Genomic DNA, 26,748 nt, shown 5'->3' with positions numbered 1-26,748 from the left:
CGTGGTAATATACAAAATGGCTAGCGTAAATATAAAGATCGGTTTTTTTATCGACGAATATTTTGAAAGCTGAATTTTTTTTTATTCCTGTACATTTTTTCCTGATATTTTTCGTTAAAACTCTTGTATAAATACTATTTTTAACCAGTTAAATACGCTGGAGACATTGTCATGGAGTTTAATAATCTCTAGAACAAAGCAGAAGAGAAATTACAAAAGTATCGGTAAAACAAAGTGTTTGTTTACATTTGTTCGCCATTACTGGATGTTGACGTCACGTCACGTGACATGACTAAGCGGTTTTGGATTATGTAATATTAACATTAAAATGACAGGTTTTTTTAGGGGCCCCCCTAGGAGAGAAATGATCAGTTCACCCCCTTTTAATGGTCCGTTTGGTGTGGAATTTCGATATTTGTCATGCGGGTGATCAAGGTTCAATATGATACATAATTTGTCAACTTTGGTTGTGTCTGTCAAAAGTTTGAGCTGACGTCACGTCACGTGACACGTATTGAATAACGTTAAAATGACAGGTTTTTTGGGGGGCCCCCCTAGGAGAAAAACGATCAGTTGACCCCTTTCTACTGGTCCGTTTGACGTGAAATTTCGATATTTGTCATCCGGGTGATCAAGGTGCAATATGATACCAAATTTGTCAACTCTGGTTCCGTCTTTCAAAAGTTTTAGCGTTACAAACAAACATACATACATACATACATACACACCGATTTTTGCCTTTTATATATATAGAAGACTAGCAGGGCTACCCGGCGTTGCTCGGGACCGTATAAACAATGAAAAAACAAAAGCAGATATTGAACATATGTTTGATTCTTAGGGGAGAGGAATCTTTCATCTCTATGTATTATTTGTTTTATCTACCCTAGGACTGATATTGTTCATGTTTTATCCCTAGCATAGGTAATTTACAGCATGTATATGAAATTGTTTTACCTTAGGGAGAAGAGAACAGGTAATATACAACATAATGTGTCTATATTACATCCCTGGCAACGCCTAGAAACCAGCTAGAACATGTATTTCAGTCAATCTTTATTATATCCTGGGCTATGCCGGGAAACCAGCTAATCTCTTTTTAGTGACTTGACCACCAAAATACCTCCCTAAGTGTGTCCTTTCTTTTGAACTTATTAGATATAGGTATCTAGAAATGTGTGTGAAATTTTGTTGAATGCATTGTTCACTATGATTTTCTTATTGTTCTACACAATATCAACTGTAGCGAAATAACACAGTAAACTTAGTGTAGTGTTAGAATAAAGAGCAAAGGAAAAAATTAGAATCATATTTTGTAATTGCAAATCTAAATTTGCTAGCATGTACCAGTATTTGCCAGGTTGTGGAAATTTGGAACTTATAACATATGTAGTGGCCTTTTCCTAGATACCTATTGCTAAAAATTATACTTTCATTTTGTTAGAAAAATCTCTCTTCAGATGCCCTGCATCATTCAAAATAAAAACAAATATTTTTATAATTGTTTCAGTATATTGCTACACAATGTGAAAGTTTTTAACGTTTGTAAAAAAAATCATGAATGTGCTTATATTGCAAAAAAGAAAATATCAGTGCACAGTATTGAAAGTGTTTGAGATTCAAAAGTCTGTAACATTTCTACTAACTTCATAAGATGTCATGTGAGAAACTGAATTGAATATCAAGACATTATCTGAAGCGTTTTTATTTTGGTGTAACATATGTGTTTACAGTGAACCTTAACTTTTAATAAACAGATTGGTATGCAATGACATAGGCTAAGAATCTTTAAAATATATATAAATTGGAAAAATGTGTGAACAAATGAAAAAAAAATGATCCGCTCCACTTGATGACATCAAGCACAGTAATATTTTAGTGAAGAAAATATGAAATTGATGTTCAGTGATTAGTTTGGATGAATGAGAAAATGTAATTGTTTGATGCATAAAAATAACTCAGTTGCTGTATTTGATATTAAGCAGCAAAATATAGTGATTTGAATATTTGGGAAAACATCAAACCAGATTATGTAAAAAGAAAAAAAAAAGATGAAATTAGAAAATATATATTTTATGTTTATGAGTTCTGCCAATCAAAATTTTGTGGCAGAAATTGGGTGATTACCATGCAATTTTATTTTGGTAAAATTCTTAAATTATTTGAATGTTTATTATAATTTCTAATTAGTGACTTGTTATAATCAAAATCCGCCCTAAAGAGTGTCCTTTCTTTTATTAGGTATCAGAGTAGGTATCAAGATTTCTACTTCTATACAAATGTGATATTTCAGATCTGTACATAAAAAATTTGTTGAATATATAGGTTGAGAATTGTTCTGTGTCGCTCTCTCTCACACACACACGCATTCTCACTTTTATAGATATAATAGATAGATTACTCTAGATATATTTCCATATGTCTGAATACCCTATATACAAATTTTCAAATCTGTAGATAAAAAAATTTGTTGAGTATATAGGTTGAAAATTGTTCTCTCTCTCTCTCTCACACACACATTCTCAATTTTAGAGATATAATAGATAGATTATGCTAGATATATTTCCATATGTCTGAATACCCTATATACAAATTTTCTAATCTGTAGATCAAATATTTGTTGAATATATAGGTTGAAAATTGTTCTTACTCTCTCTCTCTCTCTCTGGCTACCTCACACACACATTCTAACTTTTATAGATATAATAGATAGATTATGCTAGATATATTTCCATATGTGTGAATACCCTATATACAAATTTTCTAATTTGTAGATAAAAAATTTGTAGAGTGCATAGGTTGAGAATTGTTCTCTCTATCTCTCACACACACACATTCTAACTTGTAATGATATAATAGATTATGCTAGATATATTTCGATATTTCTGAATACCCTATATATAAAAATTTGTTGAATGTATAGGTTGAGAACTGTTCTCTCTCTCTCTCTCTCTCTCTCTCGCTCACACACACACACATTCTCACTTTTATAGATATAATAGAAAGATTATCCTAGATATATTTCTATTTGTATGAATACTCTATATACAAATTTTAAAATCTGTAGATAAAGAATTTGTTGAGTATATGGGTTGAGAATTGTTCTCTCTCTCTCTCTCTCACACACACACACACATTCTCACTTTTATAGATATAATAGATTATGCTAGATATATTTCCATATGTCTGAATACCCTATATAAAAATTTTCTAATCTGTAGATAAAAAATTTGTTGAGTATATAGGTTGAGAATTGTTCTCTCTCTCTCTATCACACACATTCTCACTTTTATAGATATAATAGACAGATTATGCCAGATATATTGAAATATGTCTGAATGCCCAATATACAAATTTTGAAATCTGTAGATAAAAAATTTGTTGTATACATAGGTTGACAATTGTCCTCTCTCTCACACACACACACATTCTCACTTTTATACATATAATAGATAGATTATGCTAGATATATTTCTATATGTCTGAACACCCTATATACAAATGTTCAAATCTGTGGATAAAAAATTTGTTGAATGTATAGGTTGAGAATTTTTATCTCTCTCTTTTTCTCTCTCTCTCTCTCGCTATCTCACACACACGCATTCTCACTTTTATAGATAAAATAGATAGATTATGCTAGATATATTTCCATATGTCTGAATACCCTATATACAAAGTTTCAAATCTTTAGATAAAAAATTTGTTGAATATATAGGTTTAGAATTGTTCTCTCTCTCTCTCTCTCTCTCACACACACATTCTAACTTTTGTAGTTATAATAGATAGATTATGCTAGATATATTTCCATATGTCTGAATACCCTATATACAAATTTTCTAAACTGTAGGTAAAAAATTTGTTGAGTATGTAGGTTAAGAATTGTTCTCTCTCTCTCTCACACACACACACACACACACAAGTTCTCACTTTTATAGATATAATAGATAGATTATGCTAGATATATTTCTATATGTCTGCCTACCCTATATACAAATTTCCAAATCTGTGCCCAAAAATGTGTGGAATATATAGGTTGAGAATTGTTCTCTCTCTCTCTCTCTCTCACACATATTCTCACTTTTATAGGTTATATAGGTTGAGAATTTTTTGCTCTTTCCATCACTCACATTCACACTTTTATAGATATAATACATAGATTATGCCAGATATATTTACATATATCTGAATACCCAATATACACATTTTCAAATCTGTAGATAAAAAATTAGTTGAATATATAGGTTGAGAATTGTTCTCTCTCTCTCTCTCTCTCTTTCTCTCTTTCTCACACACACATTCTCACTTTTATAGATATAATAGATAGATTATGCTAGATATATTTCCATACGTCTGAATACCCTATATCCAAATTTTCTAATATGTAGATAAAAAATTTGTTGAATATATAGGGTGAGAATTTTCCTTCCTCTCTTTCTCTCTCTCTCTTTCTCACACACACACAAGCTGAAAATTGTTCTCTCTCTCTCTCTGACTCTCTCTCTCTCTCTCACACACACACATGGTCATTTTATAGATATAATAGATAGGTTATGCTAGATATATTTCTATATGTCTGAATACCCTATATACAAATTTTTAAATCTGTAGATAAAAAATTTGTTGAGTATATAGGTTGAGAATTGTTCTTTCTCTCTCTCTCACACACACATTCTCACTTTTATAGATATAATAGATTATGCTAGATATATTTCCAAATGTCTGAATACCCTATATACAAATTTTCAAATCTGTAAAGATAGAATTTGTTGAATATATAGGTTGAGAATTGTTCTCTCTCTCTCTCTTTCACACACATTCTCACTTTTATAGATATAATAGATAGATTATGCTAGATATATTTCCTTATGTCTGAATACCCTATATACAAATTATCAAATCTGTAGATACAAAATTTGTTGAGTATATAGGTTGAGAATTGTTCTCTCTCTCTCTCTCTCTCACTCACTCACTCACTCACTCACTCACAAACACACACACACATTCTACCTTTTATAGATATAATAGATTATGCTAGATATATTTCCATATGTCTGAATACCCTGTATACAAATTTTCAGATCTGTACATAAAAATTAGTTGAATATATAGGTTGAGAATTGTTCTCTCTCTCTCTATTCTCTCTCTCTCTTTCACACACATTCTCACTTTTCTAGATATAATAGATAGATTATGCTAGATATATTTCCATATGTCTGAATACCCTATATACAAATTTTATAATCGGTAGATAAAAAATTTGTTGAATATATAGGGTGAGAATTGTACTTACTCTCTCTCTCTCTCTCTCTCTCTCTCTCTCTCTCTCACGCACACATTCTCACTTTTATGGATATAATAGATAGATTATGCTGGATATATTTCCATATGTCTGAATACCCTATATACAAATGGTCAAATATGTAGATAACAAATTTATTGAATAGATAGGTTGAGAATTGTTCTCTCTCTCTCTCTCGCAACCTTACACACACAACCACACGCAAACATTCTGACTTTTATAGATATAATAGATCGATTATGCTAGATATATTTCCATATGTCTGAATACCCAATATACAAATTTTCAAATCTGTAGGTAAAAAATTTGTTGAATATATAGGTTGAGAATTGTTCTCTCTCTCTCACACACTCACATTCTCACTTTTATAGATATAATGTATAGATTATGCTAGATATATTTCTATATGTCTGAATACCCTATATACAAAGTTTAAAATCCGTAGATAAAAATACGTTGAGTATATAGGTTGAGAATTGTTCTCTCTCTCTCTTACGCACACACACACACACACACACACATTTTCACTTTTATAGATATAATAGATAGATTATGCTAGATATATTTCCATATGTCTGAATACCCTATATACAAATTTTCAAATCTGTAGATAAAAAATGTATTGAATATATAGGTTTAGAATTGTTGTCTCTCTCTCTCTCTCTCTCTCTCTCTCTCTCTCTCTCTCTGGCTACCTCACACACACACACATTTTCACTTTTATAGATATAATAGATAGATTATGCTAGATATATTTCCATATGTCTGAATACCCTATATACAAACTTTCAAATCTGTAGATAAAAAATTTGTTGAGTATATAGGTTGAGAATTGTTCTCTCTCTCTCACACGAAACTGTGCGCTCGGCTTCTTCCCCCCCTTCCCACCCCAAATGCTTGGGAAACTGTGCACTGTTTTTGTTGGTTTTCAAGCTGCCTCTTCCCCCCCCCCACACACACACACACAGTTTAACAGTAGTAGGAGGTCAAGAGAAAGAGGGTGAGAGAGAGAGAAGAGTAAGTTGGTGAGAGAGAGAGAAAAGAGAAAGAGGGTGTTGGTTTTATATTTTTATTATCGTCTAATATTTTGAAAGCTGAATTTCTAATAAAATGTGCATCTATAGGAGATAATGCCTGGGAATGTGTTCCCCCCCCACAGTTTAACAGTGGTGTGACGTCAAGAGAAAGAGGGTGAGAGAGAGGGAAGAGTAAGTGGGTGAGAGAGAGAAAGAGAGAGAAAAAAAAGATAGACGGTGTTGGTTTTGTGAAAAAAGTTGTTATTTACAATTGTTCGCATTCTTGGCCTTTTGGTCAAGATCAAAGTGTAGTATCTGTTCTTCAGATGCTGCACTTCTATTTCTTGTTCTCTTTCGGTGGAGGAGAAATCCTCCACGACTGAGACAATTTTTATTTTTGTACCTTTTCTCCACGTTAAAAAACGACCCTGGTGTCTAACTGTCCCGTGGGGAGGCATAATAAATAGGTACAATTGTTCGCCATTAGTGGATGTTGACGTCACGTCACGTGACATGACTAAGCGTTTTTTTTTTTTAGTATGAATAACATTTTTTGTTTTAATTATAAAGTCTACACTTAATTTTATAGAAAATGATGTATATATAATAGAAAAAAAAAATTACTGGTTTTGTTGGATTCAAGTGGATCCCCCCTCCAGTTTAAGAGATAGCAGGTCACGTGGTAATATACAAAATGGCTAGCGTAAATATAAAGATCGGTTTTTTTTATCGACGAATATTTTGAAAGCTGAATTTTTTTTTATTCCTGTACATTTTTTCCTGATATTTTTCGTTAAAACTCTTGTATAAATACTATTTTTAACCAGTTAAATACGTTGGAGACATTGTCATGGAGTTTAATAATCTCTAGAACAAAGCAGAAGAGAAATTACAAAAGTATCGGTAAAACAAAGTGTTTGTTTACATTTGTTCGCCATTACTGGATGTTGACGTCACGTCACGTGACATGACTAAGCGTTTTTGGATTATGTAATATTAACATTAAAATGACAGGTTTTTTTGGGGGCCCCCCTAGGAGAGAAATGATCAGTTCACCCCCTTTTAATGGTCCGTTTGGTATGGAATTTCGATATTTGTCATGCGGGTGATCAAGGTTAAATATAATACATAATTTGTCAACTTTGGTTGTGTCTGTCAAAAGTTTGAGCTGACGTCACGTCACGTGACACGTATTGAATAACGTTAAAATGACAGGTTTTTTGGGGGGCCCCCCTAGGAGAAAAACGATCAGTTGACCCCTTTCTACTGGTCCGTTTGACGTGAAATTTCGATATTTGTCATCCGGGTGATCAAGGTGCAATATGATACCAAATTTGTCAACTCTGGTTCCGTCTTTCAAAAGTTTTAGCGTTACAAACAAACATACATACATACATACATACATACATACATACATACACACCGATTTTTGCCTTTTATATATATAGACTAGCAGGGCTACCCGGCGTTGCCCGGGACCGTAACAACAATGTAAAAACAAAAGCAGATATTGAACATATGTTTTATTCTTAGGGGAGAGGAATCTTTCAGGGTGAGAGAGAGAGAGAAGATAAAGAGTGTGAGAGAGAGGCCGAAGAGAAAGTTGTTCCATCCTCTTTCCCAAATTTGAATACTGTGCATGTTTGAACTCTAATCGTCGAGTTGATGCTCAAGTTGCCTATTGGCCTTGATAACTGCTAATATAGAGAGAAGAGAAACAGGGTGAGAGAGAGAGAAGATAAAGAGTGTGAGAGAGAGGCAGAAGAGAAAGTTGTTCCATCCTCTTTCCCAAATTTGAATACTGTGCACGTTTGAACTCTCATCGTCGAGTTGATGCTCGAGTTGCCTATTGGCCTTGATAAGTGCTAATATAGAGAGAAGAGAGACAGGGTGAGAGAGAGAGAAAGAAGATAAAGAGTGTGAGAGAGAGGCAGAAGAGAAAGTTGTTCCATCCTCTTTCCCAAATTTGAATACTGTGCACGTTTGAACTCGCATGGTCGAGTTGATGCTCGAGTTGCCTATTGGCCTTGATAAGTGCTAATATAGAGAGAAGAGAAACAGGGTGAGAGAGAGAGAAGATAAAGAGTGTGAGAGAGAGGCAGAAGAGAAAGTTGTTCCATCCTCTTTCCCAAATTTGAATACTGTGCACGTTTGAACTCTCATCGTCGAGTTGATCCTCGAGTTGCCTATTGGCCTTGATCAGTGCTAATATAGAGAGAAGAGAAACAGGGTGAGAGAGAGAGGAGATAAAGAGTGTGAGAGGGAGGCAGAAGAGAAAGTTGTTCCATCCTCTCTTCCAATTGTAATACTGTGCACGTTTGAACTCTCATCGTCGAGTCTATCCTCGAGTTGCCTATTGGCCTTGATAAGTGCTAATATAGAGAGAAGAGAAACAGGGTGAGAGAGAGAGAGCGAGAGAGAGAGAGAGAGAGAGAAGATGAATAGTGTGAGAGAGAGGCAGAAGAGAAAGTTGTTCCATCCTCTGTCCCAAATTTCACTACTGTGCACGTTTGAACTCTCAATCTCGAGGTGCCTATTGGCCTTGATAAGTGCTAATATAGATAGAAGGGAAAGAGGGTGAGAGAGAGTAGATAAAGAGGGTGAGAGAGAGAAAGAGAAGAGAAAGAGGTCTAGAGAGAGAGAGAGAGAGAGAGAGAAGAGAGTGAGAGAGAGAGAAATATGGTGAGTCGAGTTGATCCTCGAGTTGCCTATTTGCCTTGATAAGTGCTAATATAGAGAGAAGAGAAACAGGGTGAGAGAGAGAGAGAGAAGATAAAGAGTGTTAGAGGGAGGCAGAAGAGAAAGTTGTTCCATCCTCTTTTCCAATTGTAATACTGTGCACGTTTGAACTCTCATCGTCAAGTCTATCCTCGATTTGCCTATTGGCCTTGATAAGTGCTAATATAGAGAGAAGAGAAACAGGGTGAGAGAGAGAGAGCGAGAGAGAGAGAAGATGAATAGTGTGAGAGAGAGGCAGAAGAGAAGGTTGTTCCATCCTCTTTCCCAAATTTCACTACTGTGCACGTTTGAACTCTCAATCTCGAGTTGCCTATTGGCCTTGATAAGTGCTAATATAGATAGAAGGAAAAGAGGGTGAGAGAGAGTAGATAAAGAGGGTGAGAGAGAGAAGGAGAAGAGAAAGAGGTCTAGAGAGAGAGAGAGAGAGAGAGAGAGAAGAGAGTGAGAGAGAGAAATATGGTGATAGAGAGAGTTAGGAAAGTGGTAGAGAGAGAGAAGAGAGTGAGAGAGAGAGAGAAAGACGGCGAGAGAGAGAGAGAGAGACGGCGAGAGAGAGAGAGAGAGAGAAAGACGGCGAGAGAGAGAGAGAGAGAGAAAGACGGCGAGAGAGAGAGAGAGAGAAAGTGTTCTTTGTTAAACTGTGCACGCGACCTAATTTTCGTTTACATAAGCGGCCTGATACCGATACCCACCCCTCCCCCTTCAAGTTTGACTGAGTTAGAATGTATAAACAAAATGGCTAAATCTTTGTTTACTTGTTTTACAAAGAGCAAAGTCATCTTCGCCGGCAAAAAACTTCAAGCAAAAATAAAAACATTTTCCCTACGTCAATTTTCGTGTAATTTTGGGATTTTGATTTTTGGAGTGCGATAATTCCGTTTGTAATAACGGTTCGAGTCGAAAACTAATATTTAACTGTGTTATAGTATCAATTACTCCTCCGAAGGCAGTTTTAACGTACCTCAGCCGCAGCCGACATTTTACTGAGCTGACGTCACGTCACGTGACACGTAATGAATAGCGTTAAAATGACAGGTTTTTTGGGGGCCCCCTGGGAGAAAAACGATAAGTTCACCCCTTTCTACTGGTCCGTTTGACGTGAAATTTCGATATTTGTCATCCGGGATATGGGGCTTCGATATGATACCAAATTTGTCAACTCTGGTTCCGTCTTTCAAAAGTTTTAGCGTTACAAACAAACATACATACACACAGACGTTTGGCTTTTATATATATAGATAGAACATAATGACAGGTTTTTGGAGGGCCCCCCTTGAAGAAAACTGATCAGTTGACCTACTTCTAGTGATCCGTTTGACGTGAAATTTCGTTGTTTGTCAGCCGGGTGATGGGGTTTCAAAATGATAGCAAATTTGTCAAGTTTGGTTGTGTCTGTCAAAAGTTTTAGCGTTACATACAAACCTACATACACACAGATGTTTGGGATTTGGGGGCCCCCCTTGAAGAAAACTGATCAGTTGACCCACTTTTAGTGGTCCGTTTGACGTGAAATTTCGATATTTGTCATCCGGGTGATGGGGCTTCAATATGATACCACATTTGTCAACTCTGGTTGTGTCTGTCAAAAGTTTTAGCGTTACAAACAAACATACATACACACAGACGTTTGAGATTTATATATATAGATAATGACAGGTTTTTGGAGGGCCCCCTTGAAGAAAACTGATCAGTATAAACAATGAAAAAACAAAAGCAGATATTGAACATATGTTTGATTCTTAGGGGAGAGGAATCTTTCATCTCTATATATTATTTGTTTTATCTACCCTAGGACTGATATTGTTCATGTTTTATCCCTAGCATAGGTAATTTACAGCATGTATATGAAATTGTTTTACCTTAGGGAGAAGAGAACAGGTAATATACAACATAATGTGTCTATATTACATCCCTGGCAACGCCTAGAAACCAGCTAGAACATGTATTTCAGTCAATCTTTATTATATCCTGGGCTATGCCAGGAAACCAGCTAATCTCTTTTTAGTGACTTGACCACCAAAATACCTCCCTAAGTGTGTCCTTTCTTTTGAACTTATTAGATATAGGTATCTAGAAATGTGTGTGAAATTTTGTTGAATGCATTGTTCACTATGATTTTCTTATTGTTCTACACAATATCAACTGTAGCGAAATAACACAGTAAACATAGTGTAGTGTTAGAATAAAGAGCAAAGGAAAAAATTAGAATCATATTTTGTAATTGCAAATCTAAATTTGCTAGCATGTACCAGTATTTGCCAGGTTGTGGAAATTTGGAACTTATAACATATGTAGTGGCCTTTTCCTAGATACCTATTGCTAAAAATTATACTTTCATTTTGTTAGAAAAATCTCTCTTCAGATGCCCTGCATCATTCAAAATAAAAACAAATATTTTTATAATTGTTTCAGTATATTGCTACACAATGTGAAAGTTTTTAACGTTTGTAAAAAAAATCATGAATGTGCTTATATTGCAAAAAAAAAAATATCAGTGCACAGTATTGAAAGTGTTTGAGATTCAAAAGTCTGTAACATTTCTACTAACTTCATAAGATGTCATGTGAGAAACTGAATTGAATATCAAGACATTATCTGAAGCGTTTTTATTTTGGTGTAACATATGTGTTTACAGTGAACCTTAACTTTTAATAAACAGATTGGTATGCAATGACATAGGCTAAGAATCTTTAAAATATATATAAATTGGAAAAATGTGTGAACAAATGAAAAAAAAATGATCCGCTCCACTTGATGACATCAAGCACAGTAATATTTTAGTGAAGAAAATATGAAATTGATGTTCAGTGATTAGTTTGGATGAATGAGAAAATGTAATTGTTTGATGCATAAAAATAACTCAGTTGCTGTATTTGATATTAAGCAGCAAAATATAGTGATTTGAATATTTGGGAAAACATCAAACCAGATTATGTAAAAAGAAAAAAAAAGATGAAATTAGAAAATATATATTTTCTGTTTATGAGTTTTGCCAATCAAAATTTTGTGGCAGAAATTGGGTGATTACCATGCAATTTTATTTTGGTAAAATTGTTAAATTATTAGAATGTTTATTATAATTTCTAATTAGTGACTTGTTATAATCAAAATCCGCCCTAAAGAGTGTCCTTTCTTTTATTAGGTATCAGAGTAGGTATCAAGATTTCTACTTCTATACAAATGTGATATTTCAGATCTGTACATAAAAAATTTGTTGAATATATAGGTTGAGTATTGTTCTGTGTCGCTCTCTCTCACACACACACGCATTCTAACTTTTATAGATATAATAGATAGATTACTCTAGATATATTTCCATATGTCTGAATACCCTATATACAAATTTTCAAATCTGTAGATAAAAAAATTTGTTGAGTATATAGGTTGAAAATTGTTCTCTCTCTCTCTCTCACACACACATTCTCAATTTTAGAGATATAATAGATAGATTATGCTAGATATATTTCCATATGTCTGAATACCCTATATACAAATTTTCTAATCTGTAGATCAAATATTTGTTGAATATATAGGTTGAAAATTGTTCTTACTCTCTCTCTCTCTCTCTCTGGCTACCTCACACACACATTCTAACTTTTATAGATATAATAGATAGATTATGCTAGATATATTTCCATATGTGTGAATACCCTATATACAAATTTTCTAATTTGTAGATAAAAAATTTGTAGAGTGCATAGGTTGAGAATTGTTCTCTCTATCTTTCACACACACACATTCTAACTTTTAAAGATATAATAGATTATGCTAGATATATTTCGATATTTCTGAATACCCTATATATAAAAATTTGTTGAATGTATAGGTTGAGAACTGTTCTCTCTCTCTCTCTCTCTCTCTCTCTCTCGCTCACACACACACACACATTCTCACTTTTATAGATATAATAGAAAGATTATCCTAGATATATTTCTATTTGTATGAATACTCTATATACAAATTTTTAAATCTGTAGATAAAGAATTTGTTGAGTATATGGGTTGAGAATTGTTCTCTCTCTCTCTCTCTCTCTCTCACACACACACACACATTCTCACTTTTATAGATATAATAGATTATGCTAGATATATTTCCATATGTCTGAATACCCTATATACAAATTTTCAAATCTGTAGATAAAAAATTTGTTGAGTATATAGGTTGAGAATTGTTCTCTCTCTCTCTATCACACACATTCTCACTTTTATAGATATAATAGACAGATTATGCCAGATATATTGAAATGTGTCTGAATGCCCAATATACAAATTTTGAAATCTGTAGATAAAAAATTTGTTGTATACATAGGTTGACAATTGTCCTCTCTCTCACACACACACACATTCTCACTTTTATACATATAATAGATAGATTATGCTAGATATATTTCTATATGTCTGAACACCCTATATACAAATGTTCAAATCTGTGGATAAAAAATTTGTTGAATGTATAGGTTGAGAATTTTTATCTCTCTCTTTTTCTCTCTCTCTCTCTCGCTATCTCACACACACGCATTCTCACTTTTATAGATAAAATAGATAGATTATGCTAGATATATTTCCATATGTCTGAATACCCTATATACAAAGTTTCAAATCTGTAGATAAAAAATTTGTTGAATATATAGGTTTAGAATTGTTCTCTCTCTCTCTCTCACACACACATTCTAACTTTTGTAGTTATAATAGATAGATTATGCTAGATATATTTCCATATGTCTGAATACCCTTTATACAAATTTTCTAAACTGTAGGTAAAAAATTTGTTGAGTATGTAGGTTAAGAATTGTTCTCTCTCTCTCTCACACACACACACACACAAGTTCTCACTTTTATAGATATAATAGATAGATTATGCTAGATATATTTCTATATGTCTGCCTACCCTATATACAAATTTCCAAATCTGTGCCCAAAAATGTGTGGAATATATAGGTTGAGAATTGTTCTCTCTCTCTCTCTCTCTCACATATTCTCAATTTTATAGGTTATATAGGTTGAGAATGTTTTGCTCTTTCCATCACTCACATTCACACTTTTATAGATATAATACATAGATTATGCCAGATATATTTACATATGTCTGAATACCCAATATACACATTTTCAAATCTGTAGATAAAAAATTAGTTGAATATATAGGTTGAGAATTGTTCTCTCTCTCTCTCTTTCTCTCTCTCTCTCACACACACATTCTCACTTTTATAGATATAATAGATAGATTATGCTAGATATATTTCCATACGTCTGAATACCCTATATCCAAATTTTCTAATATGTAGATAAAAAATTTGTTGAATATATAGGGTGAGAATTTTCCTTCCTCTCTTTCTCTCTCTCTCTTTCTCACACACACACAAGCTAAAAATTGTTCTCTCTCTCTCTCTGACTCTCTCTCTCTCTCTCACACACACACACATGGTTATTTTATAGATATAATAGATAGGTTATGCTAGATACATTTCTATATGTCTGAATACCCTATATACAAATTTTTAAATCTGTAGATAAAAAATTTGTTGAGTATATAGGTTGAGAATTGTTCTTTCTCTCTCTCTCACACACACATTCTCACTTTTATAGATATAATAGATTATGCTAGATATATTTCCATATGTCTGAATACCCTATATACAAATTTTCAAATCTCTAAAGATAGAATTTGTTGAATATATAGGTTGAGAATTGTTCTCTCTCTCTCTCTTTCACACACATTCTCACTTTTATAGATATAATAGATAGATTATGCTAGATATATTTCCTTATGTCTGAATACCATATATACAAATTATCAAATCTGTAGATACAAAATTTGTTGAGTATATAGGTTGAGTATTGTTCTCTCTCTCTCTCTCTCTCACTCACTCACTCACTCACTCACTCACACACACACACACACATTCTACCTTTTATAGATATAATAGATTATGCTAGATATATTTCCATATGTCTGAATACCCTGTATACAAATTTTCAGATCTGTACATAAAAATTAATTGAATATATAGGTTGAGAATTGTTCTCTCTCTCTCTCTTCTCTCTCTCTCTTTCACACACATTCTCACTTTTCTAGATATAATAGATAGATTATGCTAGATATATTTCCATATGTCTGAATACCCTATATACAAATTTTCTAATCGGTAGATAAAAAATTTGTTGAATATATAGGGTGAGAATTGTACTTACTCTCTCTCTCTCTCTCTCTCTCACGCACACATTCTCACTTTTATGGATATAATAGATAGATTATGCTGGATATATTTCCATATGTCTGAATACCCTATATACAAATGGTCAAATCTGTAGATAACAAATTTATTGAATAGATAGGTTGAGAATTGTTCTCTCTCTCTCTCTCGCAACCTTACACACACAACCACACGCAAACATTCTGACTTTTATAGATATAATAGATCGATTATGCTAGATATATTTCCATATGTCTGAATACCCAATATACAAATTTTCAAATCTGTAGGTAAAAAATTTGTTGAATATATAGGTTGAGAATTGTTCTCTCTCTCTCACACACTCACATTCTCACTTTTATAGATATAATGTATAGATTATGCTAGATATATTTCTATATGTCTGAATACCCTATATACAAAGTTTAAAATCCGTAGATAAAAATACGTTGAGTATATAGGTTGAGAATTGTTCTCTCTCTCTTACGCACACACACACACACACACACACACACACACACACACATTTTCACTTTTATAGATATAATAGATAGATTATGCTAGATATATTTCCATATGTCTGAATACCCTATATACAAATTTTCAAATCTGTAGATAAAAAATGTATTGAATATATAGGTTGAGAATTGTTGTCTCTCTCTCTCTCTCTCTCTCTCTCTCTCTCTCTCTCTCTCTGGCTACCTCACACACACACACATTTTCACTTTTATAGATATAATAGATAGATTATGCTAGATATATTTCCATATGTCTGAATACCCTATATACAAACTTTCAAATCTGTAGATAAAAAATTTGTTGAGTATATAGGTTGAGAATTGTTCTCTCTCTCTCACACGAAACTGTGCGCTCGGCTTCTTCCCCCCCTTCCCACCCCAAATGCTTGGGAAACTGTGCACTGTTTTTGTTGGTTTTCAAGCTGCCTCTTCCCCCCCACACACACACACAGTTTAACAGTAGTAGGAGGTCAAGAGAAAGAGGGTGAGAGAGAGAGAAGAGTAAGTTGGTGAGAGAGAGAGAAAAGAGAAAGAGGGTGTTGGTTTTATATTTTTATTATCGTCTAATATTTTGAAAGCTGAATTTCTAATAAAATGTGCATCTATAGGAGATAATGCCTGGGAATGTGTTCCCCCCCCCACAGTTTAACAGTGGTGTGACGTCAAGAGAAAGAGGGTGAGAGAGAGGGAAGAGTAAGTGGGTGAGAGAGAGAAAGAGAGAGAAAAAAAAGAAAGACGGTGTTGGTTTTGTGAAAAAAGTTGTTATTTACAATTGTTCGCATTCTTGGCCTTTTGGTCAAGATCAAAGTGTAGTATCTGTTCTTCAGATGCTGCACTTCTATTTCTTGTTCTCTTTCGGTGGAGGAGAAATCCTCCACGACTGAGACAATTTTTATTTTTGTACCTTTTCTCCACGTTAAAAAACGACCCTGGTGTCTAACTCTGTCCCGTGGGGAGGCATAGTAAATAGGTACAATTGTTCGCCATTAGTGGATGTTGACGTCACGTCACGTGACATGACTAAGCGTTTTTTTTTTTTTAGTATGAATAACATTTTTTGTTTTAATTATAAAGTCTACACTTAATTTTATAGAAAATGATGTATATATAATAGAAAAAAAAAATTACTGGTTTTGTTGGATTCAAGTGGATCCCCCCCCTCCAGTTTAAGAGATAGCAGGTCACGTGGTAATATACAAAATGGCTAGCGTAAATATAAAGATCGGTTTTTTTATCGACGAATATTTTGAAAGCTGAATTTTTTTTTTATTCCTGTACATTTTTTCCTGATATTTTTCGTTAAAACTCTTGTATAAATACTATTTTTAACCAGTTAAATACGTTGGAGACATTGTCATGGAGTTTAATAATCTCTAGAACAAAGCAGAAGAGAAATTACAAAAGTATCGGTAAAACAAAGTGTTTGTTTACATTTGTTCGCCATTACTGGATGTTGACGTCACGTCACGTGACATGACTAAGCGTTTTTGGATTATGTAATATTAACATTAAAATGACAGGTTTTTTGGGGGGCCCCCCCTAGGAGAGAAATGATCAGTTCACCCCCTTTTAATGGTCCGTTTGGTGTGGAATTTCGATATTTGTCATGCGGGTGATCAAGGTTCAATATGATACATAATTTGTCAACTTTGGTTGTGTCTGTCAAAAGTTTGAGCTGACGTCACGTCACGTGACACGTATTGAATAACGTTAAAATGACAGGTTTTTTGGGGGGCCCCCCTAGGAGAAAAACGATCAGTTGACCCCTTTCTACTGGTCCGTTTGACGTGAAATTTCGATATTTGTCATCCGGGTGATCAAGGTGCAATATGATACCAAATTTGTCAACTCTGGTTCCGTCTTTCAAAAGTTTTAGCGTTACAAACAAACATACATACATACATACATACATACATACATACACACCGATTTTTGCCTTTTATATATATAGACTAGCAGGGCTACCCGGCGTTGCTCGGGACCGTATAAACAATGAAAAAACAAAAGCAGATATTGAACATATGTTTTATTCTTAGGGGAGACGAATCTTTCATCTCTATGTATTATTTGTTTTATCTACCCCCGGACTGGTATTGTTCATGTTTTATCCCTAGCATAGGTAATTTACAGCATGTATATGAAATTGTTTTACCTTAGGGAGAAGAGAACAGGTAATATACAACATAATGTGTCTATATTACATCCCTGGCAACGCCTAGAAACCAGCTAGAACATGTATTTCAGTCAATCTTTATTACATCCTGGGCTATGCCGGGAAACCAGCTAATCTCTATTTAGTGACTTGACCACCAAAATACCTCCCTAAGTGTGTCCTTTCTTTTGAACTTATTAGATATAGGTATCTAGAAATGTGTGTGAAATTTTGTTGAATGCATTGTTCACTATGATTTTCTTATTGTTCTACACAATATCAACTGTAGCGAAATAAAACAGTAAACTTAGTGTAGTGTTAGAATAAAGAGCAAAGGAAAAAATTAGAATCATATTCTGTAATTGCAAATCTAAATTTGCTAGCATGTACCAGTATTTGCCAGGTTGTGGAAATTTGGAATTTATAACGTATGTAGTGGCCTTTTCCTAGATACCTATTGCTAAAAATTATACTTTCATTTTGTTAGAAAAATCTCTCTTCGGATGCCCTGCATCATCCAAAATAAAAACAAATATTTTTATAATTGTTTCAGTACATTGCTACACATTGTGAAATTTGTTGACGTTTGTAAAAAAAAATCATGAATGTGCTTATATTCCAAAAAAGAAAATATCAGTGCACAGTATTGAAAGTGTTTGAGATTCAAAAGTCTGTAACATTTCTACTAACTTCATAAGATGTCATGTGAGAAACTTAATTGAATATCAAGACATTATCTGAAGCGTTTTTATTTTGGTGTAACGTATGTGTTTACAGTGAACCGTAACTTTTAATAAACAGCTTGGTATGCAATGACATAGGCTAAGAATCTTAGACAAAATATATATAAATTGGAAAAATGTGTGAACAAATGAAAAAAAAATGATCCGCTCCACTTGATGACATCAAGCACAGTAATATTTTAGTGAAGAAAATATGAAATTGATGTTCAGTGATTAGTTTGGATGAATGAGAAAATGTAATTGTTTGATGCATAAAAAATAACTCATTTGCTGTATTTGATATTAAGCAGAAAAATATAGTGATTTGAATATTAAGGAAAACATCAAATCAGATTATATAAAAAAAAAGATGAAATTAGAAAATATATATTTTCTGTTTATGAGTTTTGCCAATCAAAATTTTGTGGCAGAAATTGGGTGATTACCATGCAATTTTATTTTGATAAAATTCTTAAATTATTTCAATGTTTATTATAATTTCTTATTAGTGACTTGTTATCATCAAAATCCGCCCCAAAGAGTGTCCTTTCTTTTATTAGGTATCAGAATAGGTATCCAGATTTCTACTTCTATACAAATGTGATATTTCGGATCTGTAGATAAACAATTTGTTGCATATATAAGCTGAGAATTGTTCTCTCTCATTCTCTCTCTCACACACCCACACATTCTCACTTTTATAGATATAATAGATAAATTATGCTAGATATATTTCCATGTGTCTGAATAATCTATATACAAATTTTCAAATCTGTAGATAAAAAATTTGTTGAGTATATAGGTTGAGAATTGTTCTCTCTCTCTCTCTCTCTCCTCTCACGCATGCTCACTTTTATAGATATAATAGATAGATTATGCTAGATATATTTCCATATGTCTGAATACACTATATAAAAATTTTCTAATCTGTAGATAAAAATTTGTTGAATATAAAGGGTGAGAATTGTTCTTACTCTCTCTCTCTCACACACAGACATATTCTCACTTTTATAGACATAATAGATAGATTATGCTAGATATATTTCCATATGTCTGAATACCCTATATACCAATTTTCAAATCTGTAGATAAAAAATTTGTTGAATATATAGGTTGAGAATTGTTCTCTCGCTCTGTCTCTCTCTCTCTTGCTACCTCACACACACACGCAAACATTCTCACTTTTATAGATATAATAGATAGATTATGCTAGATATATTTCCATATGTCTGAATACCCTATATACAAATTATCTAATCTGTAGATAAAAAATTTGTTGATTATATAGGTTGAGAATTGCTCTCTCTCTCACAGACACACACATTTTCACTTTTGTAGATATAATAGATAGATTATGCTAGATATATTTCCGTATGTATGAATACCCTTTATAACAAATTTAAAATCTGTAGATAAAAAATTTGTTGAATATATAGGTTAAGAATTGTTCTCTCTCTCTCTCTCTACCTCACACACACCCACACACACAAACATTCTGACTTTTATAGATATAATAGATAGATTATGCTAGATATATTCCATATGTCTGAATACCCTATATACAAATTTTCTAATCTGTAGATAAAAAATTTGTTGAATATTTTCAACCCTTATCCTCGAGTGGCGTCTGGGCCTTGATAAGTAGTAATGCGTATTTAGCAAAATATAAATATATATATATATAACAAATTTACTGAATTTCCATTACTAACGATTACTGTATTGTCCAATTGACTACTGCGCTTTTCAACCCTTATCCTCGAGTGGCCTCTGGGCCTTGAGAAGTAGTAATTACTAACGATTACTATATTGACCAATGGACTACTGCACTTTTTAACCCTTATCCTCGGGTGGCCTCTGGGCCTTATTGTCCAATTGACTACTGTGGACTTTTTAACTCTTATGCTCGAGTGGCCTCTGGGCCTTGATAAGTGGAAATGACCAAGTAACAAAAAATAGGTATATAACAAATTTACTGAATTTCCATTACTAACGATTACTATATTGTCCAATTGACTACTGTGCACTTTTCAATCCTTATCCTCGAGTGGCCTCTGGGCCTTGATAAATGGTAATGCGTATGTAACAAAATATACATATATATAACAAATTTACTGAATTTCCATTACTAACGATTACTATATTGTCCAATTGACTACTGCACTTTTAAACGCTTATCCTCGAGTGGCCTCTGGGCCTTGATTAGTGGTAATACCATCGAGTGGCCTCTGGGCCTTAATAAGTGGTTGTGCCTAAGTAACAAAAAATAGGTATATTACAAATATCCCGCATTTCCATTACAACCGACTACTACGGTGCACTTTTCAATCCTTATCCTCGAGTGGCCTGTGGGCTTTGATAAGTGGTAATGCGTATTTAACAAAATATTAATATATATATAACAAATTTACTGAATTTCCATTACTAACAATTACTATATTTTGTCCAATTGACTACTGCACTTTTCAACACTTATCCTCTAGTGGCCTCTGGGCCTTGATAAGTGGTAATGCCTATCTAAACAAAATATAAATATATATATAACAAATTTCCCGACTTTCCATTACTAACGATTACTATGTTGTCCAATTAACTACTGCCATTTTCAACCCTTATCCTCGGGTGGCCTCTGGGCCTTATTGTCCAATTGACTACTGTGCACATTTAACTCTTATCCTCGAGATGTATCTGGGCCTTGATAAGTGGAAATGCCTAAGTAACAAAAAAATAGATATATAACAAATTTCCCAAATTTGACTACTGTGCACTTTTAAACTCTTATCCTCGAGTGGCCTCTGGGCCTTGATAAGTGGTCATATATATTTTTTACAAAATAAAAAAAAAGGTTGGAGTCGCTGAATAACTCATCCTCCCGTTAAAGCGGTTCCATCCTCTTTCCCCAATTTGACTACTGTGCACTTTTCAACTCTCGTCCTCGAGTGGACTATGGGCCTTGATAAGTGGTAATACATATTTTATGAAAAAAATATATATATATATATATATATATATAACAAAATAGGTTGGAGTTGCTGAATAACTCATCCTCCTGTTAAAGCGGTTCCATCCTCTTTCCCAAATTTGACTACTGTGGACTTTTTAACTCTCATCCTCGAGTGGCCTATGGGCCTTGATAAGTGGTAATACATATTTTTTTATAAATATATATATATATATACCAAAACAGGTGTGAGTCGCTGAATAATTCATCCTTCTATTAAAGCGATTAAATCCTCTTTCCCAAATTTGACTACTGTGCACTTTTAAACTCTCATCCTCGTGTGGCCTATGGGCCTTGATAAGTGGTAATATATAGTTTGTACAAAATATATATATATATATATATATATATATATATATATAACAAAATAGGTTGGAGTCGCTGAATCACTCATCCTCCCGTTAAAGCGGTTCCATCCTCTTTCCCGAATTTGACTAATGTGCACTTTTCAACTCTTATCCTCGAGTAGCCTATGGGCCTTGATAAGTGGTAATATATTTTTGTTATAAATATATATATATATATATATATATATATATATAAAAAATAGGTTGGAGTCGCTGAATAACTCATCCTCCCGTTAAAGCGGTTCCATCCTCTTTCCCGAATTTTACTACTATGCACTTTTCAACTCTCATCCTCGAGTGGCCTATTGTCCTTGATAAGTGGTAATATATATTTTTTAATAAAAGTATATATATATATATATATATAAAAAAATAGGTTGGAGTTGCTGAATAACTCATCCTCCCGTTAAAGCGGTTCCATCCTCTTTACCGTATTTTTTATACAGTGCACTATTCAACTCTCATCCTCGAGTGGCCTATTGTCCTTGATAAGTGGTAATATATATTTTTTAATAAATATAGATATAAATATATATATAAAAAAACAGGTTGGAGTCGCTGAATAACTCATCCTCCCGTGAAAGCGGTTCCATCCTCTTTCCCGAATTTGACTACTGTGCACTTTTCAACTCTAATCCTCGAGTGTCCTATGGGCCTTGATAAGTAGTAATATATATTTTTTACAAAAATATATACATACATATATATAACAAAATAGGTTGGAGTCACTGAATAATTCATCCTCCTCTTAAAGCGGTTCCATCATCTTTGCCGAATTTGACTACTGTGCACTTTTAAACTCTCATCCTCGTGTGGCCTATGGGCCTTGATAAGTGGTAATATATATTTAAAAATAAATATAGATATAAATATATATATACCAAAATAGGTTGGAGTCGCTGAATAACTCATCCTCCCGTTAAAGCGGTTCCATCCTCTTTCCCAGATTTGACTGCTGTGCACTTTTCAACTCTAATCCTCGAGTGTCCTATGGGCCTTGATAAGTAGTAATATATATTTTTTACAAAAATATATACATACATATATGTAACAAAATAGGTTGGAGTCACTGAATAATTCATCCTCCTCTTAAAGCGGTTCCGTCATCTTTGCCGAATTTGACTACTGTGCACTTTTAAACTTTCATCCTCGAGTGGCCTATAGGCCTTGATAAGTGGTAATAGTTTGTACAATAGTTTGTACAATATATATATCTATATATATATATATTACAAAATAGGTAAGAGAGAGAGAAGAGGGTGAGAGAGAGAGAAGAGAAAGAGGTAGAGAGAGAAGAGGGTGAGAGAGAGCAGAGAAGAGGGTGAGAGAGAGCAGAGAAAGAGGGTGAGAGAGAAAGAGGGTGAGAGAAGTGAAAGAGGTAGAGAGAGAAGAGGGTAAGAGAGAAAGAGGGTGAGAGAGAGAAGAGGGTGAGAGAGAGAGAGGTAGTGAGAGAGAGAGATAAGAGAAAGAGGTAGAGAGAGAGAGAAGAGGGTAAGACAGAGAGAGAGAGGGGTAGTGAGAGAGAGAGATAAGAGAAAGAGGTAGAGAGAGAGAGAGAAGAGGGTGAGGGAGAAAGAAGAGGGTGAGAGAGAGCAGAGGGAGAGAGAGAGAAGAGAAATAGGTAGAGAGAGAGAGATGAAGGTGAGAGAGAGCAGGGAAAGAGGGTGATAGAGAAGAGAAAGAGGTAGAGAGAGAGAGAGAGAAGGGTGAGAGAGAGCAGAAAAAGAGGGTGAGAGAGAGAGAAAGAGGGTCAGAGAGAGAGAGAAGAGAAAAAGGTGTACACAGAGAGTGAGAGAGAGAAGAGGGTAAGAGAGAGAGAGAAGAGGTTGAGAGAGAGAGAGAGATAAGAGAAAGAGGTAGAGAGAGAGAAGCGGGTGAGAGAGAGAAGAGGGTGCGAGAGAGAAGAGAAAGAGGTAGAGAGAGAGAAGCGGGTGAGAGAGAGAGAAGAGGGTGCGAGAGAGAAGAGAAAAAGGTAGAGAGAGAGAAGAGGGTGAGAGAGAGAGAAAGAGGATGAGAGAGAGAAGAGAAAGAGAGAGAGAGAAGAGGGTGATAGAGAAAGAGAGTGAGAGAGAGAAGAGAAAGAGAGAGAGAGAGAGAGAAAGAGGGTGAGAGAAGAGGGTAAATGTGCATCTTTTTTTATAGTAGGTAATGCTTGGGAGACTGTGCACATTGCCTCCTCCCCCCTCCCCCCTATAAACGCGGTTCCATTCATAAGAAAACAAACTCGTATAAAAGTAATTTTCGTGTATTTAAGCGGCCTTATACTGATAGCCACCCCTCCCCCTTCCAGTTTAACAGAGTTAGGAGGTAAAAACAAAATGGCTAAAGCCTTGTTTACATGGTAAACTATAGCAAAGAGCATAGTCATCTTTCTTCGCCGGTAAAAAACTTCAAGCAAAAATAAAAACATTTTCCCTACGTCAATTTTTATGTAATTTTGGGATTCTTCTTTTTGAAGTGCGATAAATCCGTTGGTAATAACGGTTCGACTCTTAAACTAATATTTAACTGTGTTATAGTATCAATGATACTCCTCGCAGGCAGCTTTAATGTACGTCAGAGGCTCAGCGTAGCCGACATTTTACTGAGCTGACGTCACGTCACGTGACAGCTAATGAATAATGTTAAAATGACAGGTTTTTTGGGGGGCCCCCCTGGGAGAAAAATGATCAGTTAACCCCCTTCTAGTTGTCCGTTTGACGTGAAATTTCGATATTTGTCATCCGGGTGATCAAGGTGCAATATGCTACCTAATTTGTCAACTTTGGTTGTGTCTGTCAAAAGTTTTAGCGTTACAAACAAACATACATACATACATACATACACACCGATTTTTGCCTTTTATATATATAGAAGACTAGCAGGGCTACCCGGCGTTGCTCGGGACCGTATAAACAATGAAAAAACAAAAGCAGATATTGAATATATGTTTTATTCTTAGGGGAGAGGAATCTTTCATCTCTATGTATTATTTGTTTTATCTACCCTAGGACTGGTATTGTTCATGTTTTATCCCTAGCGTAGGTAATTTACAGCATGTATATGAAATTGTTTTACCTTAGGGAGAAGAGAACAGGTAATATACAACATAATGTGTCTATATTACATCCCTGGCAACGCCTAGAAACCAGCTAGAACATGTATTTCAGTCAATCTTTATTACATCCTGGGCTATGTCGGGAAACCAGCTAATCTCTATTTAGTGACTTGACCACCAAAATACCTCCCTAAGTGTGTCCTTTCTTTTGAACTTATTAGATATAGGTATCTAGAAATGTGTATGAAATTTTGTTGAATGCATTGTTCACTATGATTTTCTTATTGTTCTACACAATATCAACTGTAGCGAAATAAAACAGTAAACTTAGTGTAGTGTTAGAATAAAGAGCAAAGGAAAAAATTAGAATCATATTCTGTAATTGCAAATCTAAATTTGCTAGCGTGTACCAGTATTTGCCAGGTTGTGGAAATTTGGAATTTATAACATATGTAGTGGCCTTTTCTTAGATACCTATTGCTAAAAATTATACTTTCATTTTGTTAGAAACATCTCTCTCCGGATGCCCTGCATCATCCAAAATAAAAACAAATATTTTTATAATTGTTTCAGTACATTGCTACACAATGTGAAATTTGTTGACGTTTGTAAAAAAAAAAAATCATGAATGTGCTTATATTCCAAAAAAGAAAATATCAGTGCTCAGTATTGAAAATGTTTGAGATTCAAAAGTCTGTAACATTTCTACTAACTTCATAAGATGTCATGTGAGAAACTGAATTGAATATCAAGACATTATCTGAAGCGTTTTTATTTTGGTGTAACATATGTGTTTACAGTGAACCTTAACTTTTAATAAACAGCTTGGTATGCAATGACATAGGCTAAGAATCTTAGACAAAATATATATAAATTGGAAAAATGTGTGAACAAATGAAAAAAAAAATGATCTGCTCCACTTGATGACATCAAGCACAGTAATATTTTAGCGAAGAAACTATGAAATTGATGTTCAGTGATTAGTTTGGTTGAATGAGAAAATGTAATTGTTTGATGCATAAAAAATAACTCATTTGCTGTATTTGATATTAAGCAGCAAAATATAGTGATTTGAATATTTAGGAAAACATCAAACCAGATTATGTAAAAAAAAAAAAAAAAAAAAAAAAAAAAAAGAAAAAGATGAAATTAGAAAATATATATTTTCTGTTTATGAGTTTTGCCAATCAAAATTTTGTGGCAGAAATTGGGTGATTACCATGTAATTTTATTTTTGTTAAAATTCTTAAATTATTTGAATGTTTATTATAATTTCTAATTAGTGACTTGTTATCATCAAAATCCGCCCCAAAGAGTGTCCTTTCTTTTATTAGGTATCAGAATAGGTATTTCTATCTATATTAGCACTTATCAAGGCTAATATGCAACTCGAGGATGAGAGTTCAAACGCGCACAGTAGTCAAATTTGGGAAAGAGGATGGAACAACTTTCTCTTCTGCCTCTCTCTCACCCTGTTTCTCTTCTCTCTATATTAGCACTTATCAAGTCCATTGAAAACAAATCGTTGGTCAAAGAAATATAATGAAAATTCTCAGAGTGAAAAAAAAATGGGATTTTTACAAATCTGGTTTCCAAGTAATAGGAAACATGTACAGCTTCATTTTAACGACAAAATGTAAACTGTACTAATTGTAATGAGAATGTTGAAGGAAATTGGCAAAAAATTGTTAGTCAAATGTTGATCAAATATTATAAGTTTGTGT

At 33.8% G+C, this 26,748-nt stretch overlaps 1 protein-coding gene and 2 pseudogenes across 1 annotated transcript in view; 2 read left to right on the top strand and 1 right to left on the bottom strand.

Annotated features, from left to right (window-relative positions):
- Nucleotides 1-26,748, bottom strand: part of LOC145284535 (QRFP-like peptide receptor) — an 829,491-nt gene that overhangs the window by 610,809 nt on the left and 191,934 nt on the right. The window lies entirely within an intron of this gene.
- Nucleotides 6,590-6,723, top strand: LOC145285345 (U2 spliceosomal RNA; annotated as a pseudogene).
- Nucleotides 16,541-16,674, top strand: LOC145285338 (U2 spliceosomal RNA; annotated as a pseudogene).

This window comes from Euprymna scolopes, chromosome 9, assembly GCF_053919585.1.
Source record: "Euprymna scolopes isolate OS-2025 chromosome 9, ASM5391958v1, whole genome shotgun sequence".
Lineage (NCBI taxonomy): Eukaryota > Metazoa > Mollusca > Cephalopoda > Sepiida > Sepiolidae > Euprymna > Euprymna scolopes.
This window is presented reverse-complemented; position numbering and strand designations above follow the sequence as displayed.